The 15,257-nt window shown below is 33.9% G+C and overlaps 1 pseudogene; it reads right to left on the reverse strand.

Moving 5' to 3' along the window:
- LOC141492259 (phospholipid phosphatase-related protein type 3 pseudogene) overlaps positions 1–9,729 on the reverse strand; it is a 57,975-nt pseudogene extending 48,246 nt beyond the window's left edge.
- Positions 9,730–15,257: the final 5,528 nt, after the last annotated feature.

Genomic DNA, 15,257 nt, shown 5'->3' on the forward strand with positions numbered 1-15,257 from the left:
GAAAGAACAAAAAAACTTTAATTTAATTTGAAGGGGAAAATAAATATAAGTATATTTAAAAAATAGTCAATGTGGAATCTAACATAGTAGTTATAAAGAGAGAATGAATATAACTTTATATGAATATTTTAAAACCAAGAATAAGTTATCAAAATTAAGGTGACATCTTGTGCTAAACACACACATTGTAATCACTATAAAACTCTCACAAAAAAGCTCTTAGCTGTATTATTGATGCCAGTGAAATTGGATATTTTGGTTCATAGCTTATAGTAAATGTATTTACTATGAGTAAGATTTGAAGTTTAAAAAGGTTTCATGATTTTAGAAACCCTTATTTTAAATTAGTTAAAAGTATTTCATAAGAGAAGGGAGAGACTTTGATGTCTAAAACCAGAGCTATTAAGTCTTCACAAACCCCTGGAGTTTGCAAACAGGCATCAATATTGAAATGCATTTTATATTATTTTCTTCAGGAAAGTAGTAATCAAATCCTTTGAAATATAACATACTGTCCCCCAATTTGTCTTTTAAAGTGTTTCACAAATATTATTTCTATCTGATAAATTGTAATGATTAATGTTCTGCTTAGTTTATCCAAAACCAAATTATAGCTTTGCATACTTGTACTGAATTTTTAGAAGTTCTTCTTAGGATCTTTCGTTGCCAGGTTCTTTTTGTCAGAATAGAAACAATTAAATATCTCTTACTAAAGAAGTCTATAACCTTTTCAAAATCAATTATTTATTTCATTGCACTTAAATTGTCTGTATATTTCTTAATTGTCTTATATATTTTTCTTACTGACAAGATTGTCAGTTTCTTGAGAACATGAACAATTTCTTATACTTCATTTTATTCCCAATGCCCTTTATGGAACAATTTCACTATAATATGGATTTGTGATTTGATTAGTAAAAGAACTCAAAAATGAGCAGCTTCTTCTAGCAGCATTGAGATAATGCCCATCTATTGAAGAATGGCTGAACAAATTGTGGTATGTGCTTATGATGGAATAATAATCTACCGTAGAAATGCAACAAAGGTGCTCTCAGAAAAACCTGAAAAGACTTACATGCTGATATAAAGTGAAATATATTGTGTATATAATGAAAGGGAATACCTTTTCTGCAAATAAAAGTTGCGGGAGTTGACTAGAGCATTGCCAAGGTGGGATTTTTGCCAGATTTATGTCTTTCTGAATGAGTGACTAGATCTCTATTAATTTTTATTTACTATCTTTCAGTCAAAGAGACAATACTTATAAATTTGTTTGAGCAAGATTATGATTCATTAATTCAATATGAAATGGATTCTAGAACTAGGAAGGAGGGCTGCAAAATTGACATTTTCAGAGAAAATAAGAAAAAATACTCCTCTTGCCATATATTTGGAAGTCATATATTATTCTAAAGAGTTGTTGGGGTGCTCAAGAGTTTAGATGACTTGCCCCAAGTCACAAAGATGATATATATAGTAGATGGGACTTGAATTCAATTTTTTCTTGAATATGGGATTAAGACTGTTATCAGCAACAATCAGAGAATGACAAAATCTGAGAGGTGGAAAGAAAGACATCAATAATAAACAACTTCACTAATGCATTTCATATATGACAAATGATTTTCCATCCCCTGATTGAAGACTTTTAAGGATGGAGAAGGAGTGATCATCACATTATGAGGCAAATGATTACACTTTTGGATAGCTCAATTAATTATGAAATTTTTTATGAATTTATATCTAAAAATGCAATTATTGCAATTCCTAGTTTCAGTCCTTTGGAGCTAAACAGAATATTTCCAATCAATTACCCTTCCACATAACAGTCCTTCAAGTACTTGAACACAACTACATGTGATTCATGATTAAAGCTTGACTTCTAGTCTCCTCATCAGGAATTCATCATTTTTGTAGAAGTCATGCTGTTGAATATGTGGCATAAATAAATATTTATGATTTGTAGATTTTCAAGGAAAAGGAAATCAATGATTTTTTAAAAAATAAAACTTAGTAACTATATATAGTTTATAAAACATTTTCATTTAAAGTAACATCCATTGTCATGTAGTACACAAACAAATGGTGGGAAAAAAATAGTTGAAATTTCTGGCACCTGTAGTATCTTTAATTAGTTCATTTTTAGGTCACTTAAAATTCTAAACATATATTGCATTTTTTATGTCACGGCATCATATTCAGATATGCACATATTTCGATACTCTCAGGTAAACATTACATTCAAGAATTCAATCTTCAGGGAATGTTGTTCCATTAAAATATTTACTGAGTTTGCATAATCATCAACTGAAAATGATTACATGACATATTTTACCTTTGGTTTTAAAAATGAGCAATTACAGCAACAAAATGCATGAACCATAAAAAGACTATACTGAGAGGAATGATAAAATAACCTCAGAAGGGAGAAAGAAGTGACAAAATTTCTAAATGTTAAGACTCAAAGGCATTTTTGAGTCAGTCTCAAATTCAAAAAAGACCTCTTGGAAAAGAACAAAAAGAATTTTAAAAACCAAAGAAGAAAGGAAGAAGAAAAATGGGGGGAAATTAGAGACATCCAAGTGAATTACGTGGCATTCACTGGAGAAAAAAATACCTTTAAAAGTAAAAGATAGCAAATGGAAAAAGAAATCATTTAATTTGAAAGTAGCAGAAAAAGGATGTAGACTCAATAAAATGTAGTATTGACCAACTGGAAAACAAAACACAAACACCTAAAAATAAGAATTGGTGAAATAGAATTTAATTACTCTATGAGACACCAAGTTTCCATCAAACAAAACCAAAAGATTGAAAAAATAGAAAAAATGTTTTGGATCTCTGAGGGAAAATGACTGACCTGGAAAACAGATCCAGGATAGATAATTGATGAATTATTGCTCTACCTGAAAAACATGATCAGAGAAAGAGGCTGGAAAATAAATTGTGGTGTTCAGAACAAAAGACAATACTCTAAATGAGGGGTGTCATAGAAGGGAAGGCAGATTGGGAGAGAGGGTAAACAGATGGAAAACATTTTTTTTCAGATGGATGTTATGAAAGGATAGAAAAATAGAAAAAAACATTAGATAAAATGATAACTATTGCAGGGAATATGGGAAAGGAGTTACTAATGCATAATTGGAGATGTGAACTAATCCAATCATTCTGAAGAGTGATTAGGTACTATAATCAAAGGGCTATAAAACTAGGTATACCCTTTGACTTTGTAGGTTTTTATTTCAAAAGAGAGAGATAGAAAAACAAAAGGAAAAAGATCTATATGTGGAAAAATATTAATATTAGCTCCTTTTTTGTTGCCAAAGAATTGGAAATTGAGATAATGCCCATCTATTGAAGAATGGCTGAACAAATTGTGGTATGTGCTTATGATGGAATAATAATCTACCGTAGAAATGCAACAAAGGTGCTCTCAGAAAAACCTGAAAAGACTTACATGCTGATATAAAGTGAAATATATTGTGTATAAAGTAACATGGATGCAGTAGATAAGAACACCAGCCCTGAAATTAGGGGGACCTCAGTTCAAATTTGGCCTCAGACACTTAATAATTACCTAGTTGTGTGATGTTGGGCAAGTCACTTAACCCCATTGCTTTCCCCCCAAAATAATTATAAATTAACAGCAATATTTTATGATGATCAGCTGAAAATGTCATACTTATATTCAGCAAAACAATAATCCAAGAAAACTCTGAAGGGATTATGATGAAAAACATGATCCATTCCCATTGAAGCAACTGATGCCATACAGAGTGAAGCGTAAGTTTTTTTTTACTTTATTTTCCTTAAGTGTTTTTTTCTGTTCTATTTTCCTTCACAACATGATTGTTATGATAATGTTTTATATTACTACAATTGTGCAACCTATATTGAATTGCTTGTTTCTCAATGGAGTTGGGGTGTGAAGGAGAGAAGGGAAAGAATTTTAAATTCTGTTTTTAAATTAATGTTAAAATAGTTTTTATGGGTTAGTGCAGAAGATAAAATGCTAAATCGATTTTAAAAAATCATAAAAACATCCTGGTCAAGCTCTCATAATGATTTGTTTTTGTTGTTACTTTGTCACAATGGAATTTATATATCCTTATGTGCATTGCTTTCAGACTAGTAAGGAGGCAGGATATTGGTTTTCATGGTGATATCACACGCAGATGCCATCTCAGCTTTCACCACAGAAACAAATGAATATTACTCAAAATCCTAATTTTTGTTTTCTGAACATGTTCTGTATAACAACTGCTTTATCTTCCCTCAATTTCCACATATTTTTGCACTTCTCTTTTTGTCAGTTATTACTGTTTTTTACAAAGTTCTTATTGATTTGATTTTCCTGTGCTGAAGGAAAAAAATGTTTTCTTGAGGACATGTATTATATATGTACTTGTATATAAGTAAAACTACTATGTATTTTCTTAACATTTTTATTTAACTTTAATCTGACTTCTTCACAACCCATAAATTTTTCCACTGTCATGATGGATTAATGAGAAAGTAGAAAAATTTATATTTCTTTTATACAGGTGAGCTTTTGTTTTTCAGTGTTGATCATAAATCTTCATAAGACCAGAATGTCTTTCTGCTGACATTTTAAATAAGAGACTGAAAGAAGTAAGCAGGACCAATGTCTAGTGACTAAGCCACATGCTGTAGAAATAATAATTTACTTGAAATTAATTATTTAATTATATCATGTCAAACTATGGATTATTTTTTAAACAAACGATTTGAGAAGTTAGAGGCATAGGTGCTTATGTGACATTTACATTATTGACTATCAATGTTTCAACTTCTTTGACATTCCTTTCCCCCAGTTATTTCTTAACCTAACTGATGCATGCGACTCTATTGACTACCGTATTTTCTTTTAAATTCCCATGTGGGAATTTTTTTTAACACTTTCCTCTTCAGTTACTCTTCCTAATTTTCTACATGTATCATTCCATCTCCCAACTGTGTACCTTATCAGAAAGGATGCTGTGCTGTAAGAACAAGGAAGAATTGAAGCACCTCAAAGGATTGTTTAGAGTACCAATGCCAGGTGATCACATGAACTACTTTGGCCCAACCTATGGCAGAGTATTCTAAGTTCCTATTGATCTGATCAGTTGTATTGGTGTCGAAAACACTATGTTTCTAAAATAATGACCTCGTTTTGGTCTTCTTCAATAATGAAGGTTAAGAACAAACCAAGTACCTTTGAAATGGTTATCTTTTATCTGCAAACATAATCCCCTTCATTCTTATATAATATACATTTGTTGTTGCTTCTGCTGCTCTTACTGGTTTTTTTTCAAAATGTAGTTCAACCTTTACCTACTCCATGAAACCTTTCCTTATCACCTAGCTATTTGTATCTTTCTCATACTATTTAAATTTTTTAACTACTGTAAACTACTTTTATTTATTTGTATTTATTCTTTACATATTTTATATCATATACATAATATATACACACATATATACACATATAATATGTGTTTGTTACTATGCTACTATGTGGATGGTAATGGTTTTACTTATTGTATTTGGATATACAGAGACAAGAAGAGAGCTTACTGGCTGGCATTTGGGAAGGGCTTAATAAATATTCATTGATTGTTTGATTATTAGCTGAGTCCAACAAATTTCATGAGAAAAGGTCAAATTCCTGATATTATAGATCGATGGTAAAGAAGTTAATGATGTTGATGGTGACTCATTTATGAAACATACTAGAGGCAGATAAATGGTGTAATGAATAGAATTCTAGGCCTAGAATTAAGATCTGTAATCCTCTCTAAGATACTTCATAGCTATGTGACATTAAGCAAATGATTTAACTTCTGCATGCCTTAGTTTTCTCAACTCTAAAATAGAGATAATAATAGCACCAAACTTCCATGGTTTGTAAGGAACAAATAAGATATTTGAAAAACATTTAGTTCAGTCTCTGGCATATAGTAGGTGATAAATAGTGATTAAAACTTTAACTTCTGAAATATATTATAGGATCATTACAACATGACTTCCACATAAGTCTGTACCATGGAACAGTTGACAGAGAACTGAACTCAGAGTTAGAAAAACCTGTGTATATACCTCTGATATATATATATATATATATATATATATATATATATATATATATGCATATATATATGTATGTATATATATATGTATATGAGTTTTACAAAAAAAGCACAACAAAAACAAAAAATCTAACCTTCAGAATCTGATGAACACTTTATTAAAATTATCTCTTAGGTATCTCTTTCCCTTAATCTGAATTCCTCATACAGAATATGAGTAATCTGTAAACATGTTTATCAAAACTATGTATGTACAGTGCTAACCTGAGGGTTCACCACGTAGGGAAGGGGACTGGGAAGGGAGGCTGAAAGGAACCTTTGTAACTTAAAAACATACATGTACATATGGATGAAAAAATAAGTAATCTAAAAAATAATCATACAATTTTGGATATCATCCAATAATAGTTAAATAACAGTCATTCCCTCTGAATATATAAATTCCTTCTACCTTGTCTAATAATGTTAAAATTTTTATCTTTATGACTAATAAGTACTATGATTAATTAATATAATCTTTCCATATAGTATAGAAAACAGTTTAAAATTGATGAATTCATTATAGTTATTTACATTTTTTGTAATTCTCTTGAGTCTTATATTTCAAAATATAAACAGAATATTTCAATGGCAAAAAACCCCCCACAACTTATCTGGGAAATAGATTGAGGAGCGATAATTAAAGGCATTGAAAAACCAGAAAATAAAAATTTTAAAAATATGGCTAGTAATTATCAATCAAGAAATCATCAAGGGGGGCAGCTAGGTGGCACAGAGAATAGAGCACCAGCCCTGGAGTCAGGAGGTCCTGAGTTCAAATCTGGTCTCAGACACTTAATAATGTGACCTTGGCAAGCCATTTAACCCCATTGCCTTGCCCCCCAAAAATCAAGTAAAAGTGCTTTAATATCTACAAACAGAGGGTAACCCAGAAATATACAGAATATATCAATCACTTCCTAAAAGTTATCCCAAAAGGAAAACTTCCAGGAATATTGTTGACAAATTATAAAATTCCCAATTTGAGAAGAAAATATTGCATGAAGCCAGAAACAGTTCATTTATCATGAAGCCACAGACAATATGAGTTTTCACACTGAAGAATCAAAGGGCTTGACATTCTAGAAGGCAAAGTAGTTAGAATTATATCTAGAAAAAATTTATCCAACAAAAGAGTACAAACCTTTGAGGGGAAAAATAAACATTTAATGACACAGAGAACTTTCAAACTTTCCTGATGAAAAGAGCAGAGTTAAATAGATGAGTTTGAAAATATAAGACTCAAGAGAAGTACAAAAAATGCAAATAAAGAAAAACTAGAATGAATTCAGGAAGGTTAAACTGTTTTCAACACTATAAGGGAAGTTAATACTTATTCATAAGAATCTTATCTCATTCATGCACATAAGAACTTTATCACTATTATAGAACTTAGAGTAGTTTATATATTCAGAGGGAATGATAATGATTTGATGATGTTGCGGTGATTTCTAAAAAAGTAAAATTATGGGAAGAGAAAGAGGTTATACAGCTTGAAGGGAAATAGAAAGTTATAATGATGTGAATTATCTCACATGAAAGATATGATAGAGCTTTTACAAGGGCAAGGGAAATAGATGAGGAGACAGTGAATGTCTGGAACTTACAAATTAACTTCAAGAAGGAATAATATACACTCAATGTTCTATAGAAACCTATCTTGCCATATGGTAAATAGGGGTAAGGGGGCAAGAAAAGAACAGGTCTGGTAGAACTTGTTGGTCTGGAAGCTGCCCCACCCAGGTAATCTCTGCCTGCCAGCTCCCAGAACTTGTAGGTGTCACTCCCAAGATCAACCCCTTTGAGCCAGGCAGTTGCCTTCCATTCCCAGGACCCATTACCAAAGGAGTGGTAGTAGTGGGGGACACGGGAGTCAATGGTGACTATGCTGTTGCTGTCATGCTCTGAAGAGGAGCAATACTAGGAGGAATCAGAGTTGGCACTTGAGGACGAGGCTGTTTTGGCAGTTTTCATACCTAGGGGATCCCTAGGCCCCATGCCTGGAGCCTTGGACATGGCAATGACTTGTAGGAGCCGGGGTGGGCTGGCTACACTTGGTGGGGCTGGGATAGAGGCTCCCCCCTTTCTCGGCCACTTGGCCCTTAAGGCTGAACTGCTCTTAGGGGAGAGGCTGGTGCTTGCAGAGCTACTGGCTGTGGCCTGACTCTCCTCGAGGATATGCATTAATGGGGGTTACGCCAGGGAGCAGTGCCTAGGCCCTAACCCTGATCTCTCAGCTCCAGCCCTGGCTTGCATAGTAGGATACAAGGAAGGTGGGATAAGGCCTTCCTCCTCTTCCTCCTCTTCTTAATCACCCTCTTCCTCTTCCTCCTCAGCCATGGGCTCTGCAGCCCCTCCAAGATGGCCCAGTCCAACCTCCTCAGCCAGAGTCATGGCCCTGCCCCGTCTAGTGACTTTTGTTTCCATTCAGTGATAAGCTGCTTGAAGCTTGAGATATCCAGGGGAACTTGGATGGTCATATGGTGCCTTACAGGGTCATCCAATGAGGGGGTACTCACATGGGGCAGTGTGTTACTGAAGGTTACCATGTTTTCTTTGCCCATGGGACTCTGCAGGGCCAGGAGATCTACATAGATGCTGGCTCTCTTGAGACTGCCCAGCAATGTCTTCTCTCGAGGCACTGGCCAGGGCACCCGCTCTAGGTGGGTTTGAGGGTTCAACTCGTCTGTGCTGACTAACGTGTCTTGTTCTGGTGATAGACAGAGTCATGGCCTCCCTGGGTCAAGGCCGAGAGGGCATCCTTGGCTGGTGGTGGGGTTGGGGGCTTCTCCAGGGGGGCCCATAAGAAACCCACTGCATGGCAGGCCAGATAGGCAGCAAAATGAGTGAGGAAGCCACTGTAGAGATCACTGGTGTGGCTTCCGTGCTGTGTGATCTGGGTAAGGACACAGATCCCTGCAGCAAAAGCAAAGGCAAAGACCAGCTTGGTTCTCTCTGAGATGATGGAGTTAAAATATATAGATACATAGAGAGCATTGAAAGCAGGAAAGGATGGCATGTTGGGATGGGAAGGTCTTCCTGGCAGAGAGGATGGCATGGGCATCCTGGCCAGCATAGATGTTCTGGCTGATGTAAGGACTGGCATCACAGGAGCTGCCTGGCAATGTTTATGATTGGTCTTCCATACAGTCAAGAAGGCGGCATGGTAGCCTGTGGCTAACTGGATGATGTCAGTGACCAGGGCTATGACATACAGGCCAAATACATGGACACCTAAAAAGTGGATCCACTGATGCAGGAAAGAGCTGCAGCCCCACCCCCAGTATTGATGCTGCCCTCTGCACTAGTATGACCCTTCAGCTTAGCCTGGAGACAGTACACAATGCTTTCCATGCAAAAGCCAGACTTAGAGCAGGAGCAGTGGGATGAGCTCTTCATAGGTTTCCACATAGGGCATGGACAAGGTCCAATCATAGCACTGGAAGCCCACCTTGCCTGGCTTGAAGAGGTCTGTCAGCTCCAGGAAATAAACGGTCACAATGGAGGACACAAGGATGGGAAGATCCACAAAGTAGGAATAGCACAGGAGTGCCATGCTGTTCTTTGAACCCTTGGTCTTCAACTTCGCTGAAAACATGATGTCCTGGGGGCTAGGGATAGGGCTGTGAGGTCAAGGCCCCAAGGTTCGGGGGCTCCTCAGGGCCAGCAGGGCCCTCCCAGTCTAGAGATGACAGTGGCAGGGGCAGGTGGGAGCCAGAGTTGTAGTTGGAGTAAAAGCCAGAATTGAAGGCCGAAATGCAGCTCCCCTCCCCAACACGGCCTCGGTCCCTGTGTCTTGCAACAGTCGGGGGAAGCCCTGCAAAGCTGCTGAGCATCCACGCCCCGCGTTCAGTGGGCCTCCTATCCATCACTTTCTGTAGAAAGAAAAAAAATGATTCACTCCTCTAAACAAATAATATTAAAGCTCCAACATTGATTTGTTTCCCCTCAAAGTAAGGTACAAGTTGAAAATTCATATTGATATGAGAAAACCTTAGATAAATCAATGAGTAGAATGTACCTGTAATATTGAGGGAAATAAAGGAAGGTTAGAAGAACAACCCTAAATTAAGAAAAAAATGTTATGGAGCTGAATTTTTTACATAATCTACCAAAATATCTGTTAGTGTCACAATGATAAAATACTAATTTTGAATTATTAATCTGATAAATTTTAGTAGGAAGTTAAGAAAACAAATAAAATCTTAGAAAACTTTGATAAGATAGACTTCAGGAAATAACTTCATGCGTATAGAAAAGAATAAATTTTTCTCTGCAGTACATGGCATCCATATTATAATTAACAATTTGTTAGGGAATTAAAACCTTATAATTGAATGCAGAAAGGCATAAATAATAAATGCATACTTCTCAGATCATGATGTAATAAAATTATAAGCAATAAAAGTTCATAGAAAGGTAAACAAAATTAACTGGAAAGTAGATAACTTAATTTTAAATAATGAGTAGATCATATAGCAAATCTTAGAAGTAATCAGTTATTATATCCAAGAAAATGATAATAATGAGATATAATACCAAAATTTATGGGATGCAGCTAAGGCAATTTTGAGGGAAAACTTTTTATCTCTTAATGATTATATGAATAAAATACAGAAAGAGGAAATCAATTAATTGGGTATGCAGTTAAAAAAAAGCTAGAAAAAAAGAAATTAAATATTGCCAATTAAATACCAAATTAGAAATTCAGAAAATCAAAAGAGAGATTCCTAAAATTGAAAGCAAGAAAACCATTGATCTAATAAGTAAAAGTAAGATTTAATTTTATGTAAAAACCAATAAAATAGTTAAATTTTTAATTAATTTGATTTTAAAAAAGAAAGAAGATAACCAAATTAGCAGTATCAAAAATGAAAAGGGAGAACAAACCAACAAGGGGGAAATTAAAGAGATAATACAGAGCTACTTTGCTAAATTGCCCATGAAAAAATTTGATAAACTAAATAAAATGGATGAATGTTTACAAAATTACAAACTGTCCAGATTAACAGAAGATGAAATAAAATACTTAAATAACGCCATTTCAGAAAAAGAAATTGAAGAAACCATCAGTAAATTCCCTAACATAAAGTCTCCAGGTCCAGATGATTTAAAAGTGAATTCTACCAAACATTTAAGGAGAAATTAGTTCCTATTTTAAAAAACAGGAGAAGGAAGAGTTGTACAAGATTCGTTTATGAAACCAACATGGTGCTATTACCTAAACCAAGAAGAACCAAAATAGACAAATTGCAGACCAAATACCCTAATGAACACTGATCCAAAATTCTTAACTAAAATGTTAGCAGTGAGATTATACCAAGTTATTGCTAGGATAATTCACCATGATCAGGTAGAATTTATACCAGGTATAAATTTATTTATTTGGAGCTTCTAGGTGCTTCAGTGGATAGAGCACTGGCCCTGGAGTCAGGATACCTGAGTTCAAATCTGACCTCTGGCACTTAATAATTTACCTAGCTTTGTGGCCTTGGATAAGCCATTTAACCCCATTTGCTTTGCAAAAGAGAGAGAGAGAGAGAGAGAGAGAGAGAGAGAGAGAGAGAGAGAGAGAATTTACACCAGGTAGCCAGCCTTGGTTTAATGTTATGAAAGCACTCAGCACAATTGAACATATCAATAGTAAAATAGTAAAACCAAAAGAAGTCGTGATTAGCTCAATAGGTGCTGAAAAAGCCTTTGTTAAAAGTATAAGATCCATTACTAATAAAACCAGCAAAATGTTTAGTAACAAATGGAGTTTTCCTTAAAATAATAAGTAGTATCCATTCAAAATGATCAACAAGTTGCAGTTAGGTGGAGTCAGGAGGTCCTGAGTTCAAATCTGGCCTCAGACACTTAATAATTACATAGATTTGTGATCTTGGGCAAGTCACTTAACCCCATTGCCTTGCAAAACAAGCAAACAAACAAACAAAAATATAAACAAAGCAAAAACAAAAATAAAATGATCAAAAATATATGTAATGGGGAGAAAGTCAGAACCTAAGATCAGGGGTGAAACAAGGATGCCCATTATCACCATTACTATTAAATATGGTATTAGAAATGTTAGCTTTAACAATAAGAGAAGAAAAAGTAATTGAAGGAATCAGAATTGGAAATAATGAAGAAAATTTTCACTCTTTGCAGATGATATTGTGGTATACTTAGAGAACCCAAGAAAATCATCTAAAAAGCTCCATGAAACAATTAAGAAATTCAGCAGTATAGCAAGATTATAAAATGAAACCACATAATACAACAGCATTTCTATATATAAACAATAAAACTCAAGAACAAAAGATAGAATGAGAAATTCTATCTAATTCTATTCTATTATAATTTAAAGTAACTGTAGACAACATTAAAAACTTGAGAATCTACCTACCAAGAAAAACCTAGAAACTGAAAGAACACAGTTACAGACACTTCTCACTCAAATAAAGGCTGATCTAAATAATTGGGAAAAATATCAATTGTTCAAGGTTAAGTCAAACTAATAGAATAAAAATGACAATTCTGCCCAAATTTAATTGCTTATCCAGTTCCACACTAATCAAACTACCAAATAATTGTTATCCTGAGGGAGGAAATAATAGTATCAAAATTCATCTGGCGCAACAAAAGATCAAGAATTGCAAAGGGAACTGATGGAAAAAATTATACATTCCCCAATTGATAAATGGTCAAAGAATATAAATAGACTGTTTTCAAAGGAATAAATTAAAGATGGATATAAGCATATATAAAAATATTCCAGATCTTTATTGATTAAAGAAATGCAAATTAAAACAGCAATGAGGTATCACCTCACAGTTATCAGATTGGTCAAGATGAGAAAAAGGGAAAATGATCAGTGTTGGAGAGGTTGTGGGAGGAATGGGACATTACTGGTGGAATTATGAACAGATCCAACTTTTCTGGAGAGCAATATGGAACTATGCTCAAAGAATTATGAAACTGTTAATACCCTTTGACCCAGCAATTCCAATTCTAGGTCTATATCCAGAAGAAATATAAATAAAGGGAAAAGTTCATCATGTTCTAAAATATTCATATCAGCTCTTTTTGTAGTGGCAAAGAATTGGAAATTTAGAGGATACCCATAAATTGGGGAATAGCCGAACAAGTTACGGTACATGAATAATATGGAATACTATAGTTCTATAAGAAATCATAAATGGTTGGACTCTAGAGAAGCATGGAATGACTTACAGTATTTGATGTGGAGCAAAAAGAACAGAAACAAGAGAACAATGTACACATCAACAACAACATTGTGGTATGAACAAATTTGATGGAAGCAGCTCCTCTCAGTCGTTCAGTGAGCTAGGAAAAATATTAGACTGACTATAGACTATGTTATCCCCATTGAGAAGAAGAAAAACAAAACAGGAAAACACACACACACACACACACACACACACAGACAAACAACCATTCAAAATCTGATGAATACTTTATAAAAAAATCTCTTATGTATCTCTTTCCTTTAATTCTATTCCTCATACCAAAAGTAACTAATCTGTAAATATTTTTATCAAGACATGTATCTACAATGCTCACCTGACTGTTCACCACTTAGGGGAGGGGGATTGGAAAGAGAGGGTGGAAGGAAATTTTGTAACTTAAAAATTTATATGCAAATATGGATGAAAATAAATAATTTTCTTTAAAAAAGAAAAAATCTAAAGGACAGTAGCCTAGCTCTACTAGATTTAAAACCATCCTATAAAGGAGCAGTCATCAAAACTGCTTGGTACTTGTTAAAAATAGAAAAATGAATGAATGGATTAGGACAGGTTCAAAAGATACAGTAATAAATAATTTCAGTATTCTCCTGCTTGAGAAACCCAAAGATTCTTCTGAGATAAGAACTCAGCAATTGACAAAAATTGTTGGGGGAACTGGAAAATAGTACGACAGAAACAAGGTAGACTCACATCTTACACCCTATAACAAAATTAAGTCAAAATGGGTTCAGGATTTAGACATAATGGGTGACACAATAGATAAATTCATAGACTCAGAAATTATCTATCAGATCTATGGAAAGAAAACTAATTTATGATCATTAAGAAATAGAGCACATTATAAATTACAAAATTAATGATTTTGACTATTAATTAAAATTTTTTGCACCAATAAAATCAATGCTGCCGATATTAGAAGGAAAACAGAAACCTGGGAAACAATCTTCACAACTAGGAGTAATGATAAAGGTCTCTTCTAAAATATGTAGAGGACTGCATCAATTTTAAGATTATTAGTCATTTCCAAATTGTTAAATGGACAGAGGATATGAATACACAGTTTTCAAACAAAGAAAGTAAAGTTACATATAATCATATGAAAATACTCTAAATCATTATCAATTAGAGAAATGAAAATTAAAACAATTATGATGTATCACTTCAGACTTATTGGATTGGCTAAGATGGCAAAAAGGAAAAATGATTGATGTTGGAGAGTTTGTGGAGGGATAGGAACATTAATGTACTGATGGTGTCATTGTGAACTAATCCAAATATGAAAACAGAGCCAAAGAGCAATAATACTGTTCATTCCCTTTAACCCAGCAATTGCAATTCTAGGTCTGTATCCAGAAAAAAAATCATAAAAAAATGAGAAAAGTCCCATATGTTCCAAAATATTCATGGCAGTTCTTGTAGTGACAAAGAGTTTGAAATTAATGGCATGCCCATCAATTGGTGAATGGTTGAACAAATTATGTTTTATGAATATTATTGAATTATATTGTTCTATAAGAAACTTAAATTTTCAGACTCTAGAGAAACATAGAATGAATTATAGTACTTGATGCTGAGTGAAGGGAGCAGAATTATACATATTAACAACAACATTGTATGATTGATTAACCTTGATGGAAGCAGCTCCTCTCAGCAGTTTAAAGATAGGCTTTGGACAATACAATCCTCATCTAGAGAAAGAAAAACAAGACAAAAGAAACAAACAAAAACACCTTCAGAATCTTATGAACATTATATTTGCTTTTTTAAAAAAATCTCATGTATTTCTTTCCCTTAATCATAATTCCTCATACCAAAAATAACTACTCTGTAAACATATTTAACACAAATGTATATGTACAATATTAACCTG

Source organism: Macrotis lagotis, chromosome 6, assembly GCF_037893015.1.
Source record: "Macrotis lagotis isolate mMagLag1 chromosome 6, bilby.v1.9.chrom.fasta, whole genome shotgun sequence".
Classification (NCBI taxonomy): domain Eukaryota; kingdom Metazoa; phylum Chordata; class Mammalia; order Peramelemorphia; family Peramelidae; genus Macrotis; species Macrotis lagotis.